Source organism: Aquarana catesbeiana, linkage group LG02, assembly GCF_042186555.1.
Source record: "Aquarana catesbeiana isolate 2022-GZ linkage group LG02, ASM4218655v1, whole genome shotgun sequence".
Classification (NCBI taxonomy): Eukaryota; Metazoa; Chordata; class Amphibia; order Anura; family Ranidae; genus Aquarana; species Aquarana catesbeiana.
In genome coordinates this window covers 795008674-795014673 of record NC_133325.1, presented here as the reverse complement: position 1 = coordinate 795014673, position 6000 = coordinate 795008674, and the positions used below count along the sequence as shown (strand labels likewise).

The 6000-nt window shown below is 42.9% G+C and overlaps 1 long non-coding RNA gene across 1 annotated transcript in view; it reads right to left on the bottom strand.

Moving 5' to 3' along the window:
• Positions 1 to 1122: 1122 nt before the first annotated feature.
• LOC141130139 (uncharacterized) overlaps positions 1123 to 6000 on the bottom strand; it is a 51944-nt gene continuing 47066 nt past the window's right edge. Inside the window, exons 2-3 of the long non-coding RNA XR_012242006.1 lie at positions 1452 to 1691; positions 1123 to 1350 (exon numbers count right to left, since the gene is read on the bottom strand). This is a non-coding gene — a long non-coding RNA (uncharacterized lncRNA). The remainder of the gene's footprint in view (positions 1351 to 1451; positions 1692 to 6000) is intronic.

Genomic DNA, 6000 nt, shown 5'->3' with positions numbered 1-6000 from the left:
TCCTTCCAGGAGGCTGTGAAAGAAGTCACTTTGGGTGGTGGGTTCATGGAATCCAGCTTACTTTAGAGAGGTCAGGAAACAGCTCCACAGGCCCCTCTTATGTCTAATTCACCCTGTGTCTATTAGGGGCACAGGGTGACTGCGAAAAGGATGGACAACTACTTAATGGACACTGAGAATGTGGTTTGGATTACTTCAGATGGGAGAGTAATATTTATCAACAATATCCCTTAAGAAATATATGAAGACTATTCCTGGTTTGTTTGATTCTGAACTATACATGTTAATTGAAAGTGCTGGTCACATTGATCTCCGTTAAATATAGGACCTGGACAGTCTGCTACTGGGGTCTCTTGCTATTGTTTGGAGGTGTTCTGTGTTTATACTTCTGTTAATGTGTATTGTACCTTTTGAGATAGAAGCCGGCAAGTCTGACCTGGAATGAGACATCTAAGTCATCCAGGTGGCTAATTAACGTAATGTTTATAGTAAATGTCGGTTGTTGTAATTATTTTCCTGTGTAGCAAATATAATCCTAGAATTGGCGCCCTGTGGGTAAGGCGGTGTTTCTCAACTCCAGTCCTCAAGGCGCCCCAACAGGTCATGTTTTCAGGATTTCCCTCAGATGAAACAGCTGTTGTAATTACTAAGGCAGTGAAACTGATCAAATCACCTTTGCAAAATAATGGGAAGCCTGAAAACATGACCTGTTGGGGTGCCTTGAGGACTGGAGTTGAGAAACACTGGGGCACTGGGGTAAGGGATATACAATTAAAGCTGCCCTTTGAAAGTGAACGAGTCACCAATAGAGTGTTATACAAAATAAAAAGTAGGCGCTAGGTATATATGCAAATATACAGTATATATCATGAATATATATAAACATACAAACAGCAAAAAGCACTCACATGAGTGTAGACAGATAGGCCGCACACCCCATAAAGTGCATAAAAAAGAGAAAGAACCCCCTATCGGGGCTTTTAAGCAGCCAATGAGATGCAATATAGATGGTTGAAAAAATTGGATTTTATTAGTACAAAAAATATATAAATAACGTTAAAAGAGAAAATTTACTGAAATGAATACTGACTGTTAGAGTCAGGACATGAACTGAATATGGCGTACAAATGCAACAGACAACAGCCTACAGTGAAAACCAATGCAAGACACAATGTATACGGGGGCAGCCCAAATTACCCCAATTGTGGGTCCTTGGGGTTGGATAACAATAAGTGCCTATATATGAAGACAGTAAGCAATACAGTATGTGTGGAACAACGATAGTTGTATGTAATAATCCTGACGCGTTTCGACCCTTCCCAGGTCTTCTTCAGAGGATAGCTGTCCACACTAAAAAAAGGGGTAACATATCAAACATAACATCAGATTTCCACGGTGCCGAAACCATACATGCATACCCTGTAATGTAACTGAATAAATTGTATAGTTACCTATCGCAGGATTTGTGACACTACAATGTCATTTTGGACATTGCAAAATGTTTGAGGTGATACAATTACTCCTTCGCTCCCCTATCTCCCCCGTGTCGGACCAACTCCCCCGGGGGCGGGTGATGAACCAGATGAATCTTACGAGAGATCAAGCTTACCAGCCCCCCATATGGGAGAGGGAGGGAAGGGAAGGGGTGAGACGGGCAATCCAAACCGCACCCAGATGGATTCACGTTAGTGCTAGAAATCAAAAATGAAAAATAACGGAGAGTCAGTTGGTTCATACCATGTAGTTGGGAAGTTTACCAACCATGAGGTTCTATATGCTTATTAAATTATAGGTCCATGGATGTGCAGGAGGGCATTGCTAAAGAATGAAAAAAGGAAGGGAAAAAAGGGGAGGAAGGGAGGGGGGGGGGAGAAGGAATGAGGAAGGAAGAAGGGAGAGGGGAAGGGAAAAACATGTGAGGAAAGAGTGAAAAGAAAAGGAAAAGAGAAGGTGACCAAAGAAAGAGTGAGTGAAATACAGTTGAACTAGAAAATAGCAAATGCCCTGCTGACAGTTGTTCACCATGCGACATCAAAATATATGGGGAAATTGAAATATATAAACATACAACACTGCAAAAAAACATGGAATATTGAACATATAGCAAGCTAAAAGTCAGTTTGTGATAGTGTACCCAACACCAAAAAAATATCAAAATGCTTTTAAATGAAGCTTTTAGTTCTTCCACCACGAGTGCTCAATGGGAAGGTGGCAACTCACCACAGGTGTTTGACCACTTTTTAGGGTCGGTCAAATTGCGCATTTGGAATACCACATTGATTCCTACTGCCAACACCACTCCGTTCCAATGGCCACTCAGGAGGAAGCTAGGACATAAAAAATGAATTGGGGGCCAGTGCTTGAAGGACTTTTATTAGTAGTCAGTGAGAGATGGACTCCTTTAATCTGCTAATCAGTGGGAAGGCACCCCCTAAAAACAGCGTATAAACAGCGATCCACTGTCACACAGTGCTCTTTGTGTTCAATCACTTCCCCATTGTCCTTGTGAAACGGAGTGGTGTTGGCAGTAGGAATCAACTTGGCATTCCAAATACACAATTTGATCTACCCTAAAAAGTGGTTGAACACCTGTGGTGAGTTGCCACCTTCCCATTGAGTTCTCGTGGTGGAAGAACTAGAAGCTTAATTTAAAAGCATTTTGATATTTTTTTGGTGTTGGGTACACTATCACAAACTGACTTTTAGCTTGCTATATGTTCAATATTCCATGTTTTTTTTGCAGTGTTGTATGTTTATATATTTCAATTTCCCCATATATTTTGATGTCGCATGGTGAACAACTGTCAGCAGGGCATTTTCTATTTTCTAGTTCTAGTTCAACAATGGGTACACTATCATGACAGACTTTTAGCTTGCTATATGTTCAATATTCCATGTTTTTTTGCAGTGTTATATGTTCATATGTATTTGTGTTCATGATATAAACTGTATATTCACCTATATACCTAGCGCCTACTTTTTATTTTGTATAACACAATTATATTCCTGTGTGCAGTTTGTATTGTTAGGGTAATATGATCAGGAGGGGGATGTCCTCCTATGGGGTATATATGCTGTGTGAGTTTGTCAAATAAAACGTTCCATGTTCCTACAAGCTATTGTCGGCTAGTGTTGTACGATCGGCTACAATATCTGATCTTTGATGTTCAGACTGGAGGAGGTTGTATACTGACGGAAGCTGGGAAGCGCTTCCCTTACATACTATTGCTTCCAATGACACCAACAATGGGCCATTATTCCTTTCACTGAAACCAGTGAAAGGGCACCATTCCTCCCACTGATAGCAATGATGGGGCACCATTTCTCACACTGATAGCAATGATGGAGCATTATTCCCCCCCACTGATACCAATGATGGGGCATCATTCCCCCCACTTATACCAATGATGGGGCACCATTACAGACTACATGTGCTACGTAATTTTTTTTACTCCCATTGGCCATAACGTTTAAAGCATTATTTCCACTGATGCTGGAGTATTTTCTACCCCCACTGGTCACAGTTTGGCACTCCTAAAGTCTAAAGGGCAGTAAACTGGCACTTTGTTTAGAAAGTTTGGAGAGCCCGATCTAAAAGTTCAGTTGCTAAATGGATATAAAAAAACATTACCTTCATCTACTAGTCCGATGGAAGCTGGCTGCCATGGTCAGTTAGGTCGCCACTAGTTGCCCCACCCAACCCCTACCATGCCCCACTCCTAATCCCGCCCCATTACACGCCTTTATAAATTCTTATGAAATTACACTTAAATGTTTTATGCAGAATTAAGTTACACAAATAAATATTAACAACAATTTTATCACCCATGCCCATCAATGCAGCCTCACCTGTGCCCATCAATGCAGCCTCACCCATGTCTATCATTGCAGCCTCACCCATGTAGTCTCATCTGTGTTCATCATTGCATCCTCACCTGTGTCCATCAGTGCAGCCTCACCCGTGCAGCCTCACCCGTGCAGCCTCACCTGTGTCCATCATTTCAGCCTCACCCATGCAGCCTCACCTGTGTCCATCATTGCAGCCTCACCCGTGCAGAGGGGGAGGCCAGATAATTATAGTGGAAGTGAGCGTGGAGGAAGAGGAGATCCGGCTTGATCACAGAGCGAGGTTTGCCCGTTGTAGCAGCTTACATTACAATTGTAGTCCGGGCGCCGTCACACACAGCCCCGCCCTCCTGACCCTGCACCTGTGACAGACAGAACGCCGGTCCAATGCCAAAGCGCGTTCTGTCTGTCACAGGGGTTTGGGGTCAGGAGGGTGGGGCTGTGTGTGATGGTGCCCGGACTGCAATTGTAATGTAAGCCGTTACAGTGGGCAAACCCTGCTCTGTGATCAAGCTGGCTCTCCTCTTCCTCTACGCTCTCTTCCGCTATAATGACCTGGCCACCCTCTCTGTTCCTCCACACTCTCTTTCTCTGGGAGAATGGCTCCCCCCCCGCACTCCCAGGCAGCCCAGCTCCTCGCCAGCCCTCATTTTCCACTCAAGTGGAAAATTTGAGGGCTGCCCTATTACAAGACTCTTCTCTTAAATAAGTAAATCCAGAGAGAACTAATCAGTCTGCATTATGTCAGTGTGTTATTTAACAGCTTCTAGACTGCCCACCCCATATATACTGTGGCAGGGTGGTCCGGCTGTGCAAAATCACATACCTGTATGTGATTTTGTGCACGCGGTGTAGATCTGTCAGGGAGCAAAAGAGAGATTTTGTGTGTCAGCTAAGCAGAGTACATATTGGCCTAAATTGATGAAGAAATTTGATTTTTTTACATCTTTTTTTTTATTGGGAATGTTTTATAGCATAAAGTAAAAAAATATTGTTTTTTATTCAAAATTGTTGGGTTTTTTTTGGCTGTAGAAAAAAAAAGGTGATCCAATACCACCAAAAGAAAGCTCTATTTGTGGGGAAAAAAAGGACATCAATTTTATTTGGGTACAGCGTCGCACGAGCGAGCAATTGTCAGTTAAAGCAACGCAGTGCTGTATCACAAAATATGGCCTGATCAGGAAGTGGGTAAAACCCTCCGGAGCTGAAGTGGTTAAAGGTATACACAACATGTCTGAACCCAGGGTGTCAGGAGGGCTGGTAAGTTCACAGGGTCAGGATGGCGCAGAGGAACATGCAATTCCAAGCAACCCCCAAGGGGGTAGTGCTACGGTTATATGCAGAGAGTGCAGGGGCATCAGTTGAACAGACCTGCAGAGCTGCTACCTTGTCCAAACAAGGCACCTTTGTCAAGCATTATAGAGAGGAGGTTCTTTCACAACAAGGCCTAGCCTTTGGCAGTGTTCTATTTATATATATATATATATATCTATATATATATATATATATATTTATCTATAAGTGTTCTATTTCTAGGAATCTTCCAGGACAGCATTCCTAGTTCCCACCCTCTTGGGTTTTAGGTAGTGCTATTCTTTTTTTCCTCTTGTGCACTTGTTTGGGTACTCTACTTTTTAACTCAACTGAGGTACGAGGGTGGGAGGGTTTTTAAACTTTTTTTTTAAACTGTTGCCTTGTGTTTCCTGTAGAGGGATTGACCAATCATCTCGCATGTGACTGTCTTGGAAGATTCTTCGAAACACCATTACTGGTAACACTAACATGGAATGTGTTTATTTATTTTTAACTGTATTGACTTTTTTCAACAAGTTTACACAAAGATACAATGTAACTCTTTCTCTTTGCAGACACCGTGAGAAGAGGGGAGGCTTCCCTAAACAAGTGATCGCTATGACTGCTTGTCACAATGATCATGTGATTGGAAGCCCCTCCTACTGGTTCCTGGTTGTTACACTGAGATCAGTAGATGTCCTCTATGATTGAAGCAGAGGTCCGCCCACCGCTGCATAAATTAAAAGCCAGCAGCTACACATACTGCAGCTGCTGACTTCTTTTAGGACACTTACCTGTTCTGGAGTCCAGCGATGTCGGCACCGTAGCCGATGTTTCCATCAGCTGGTGCTGCCGGCGTCA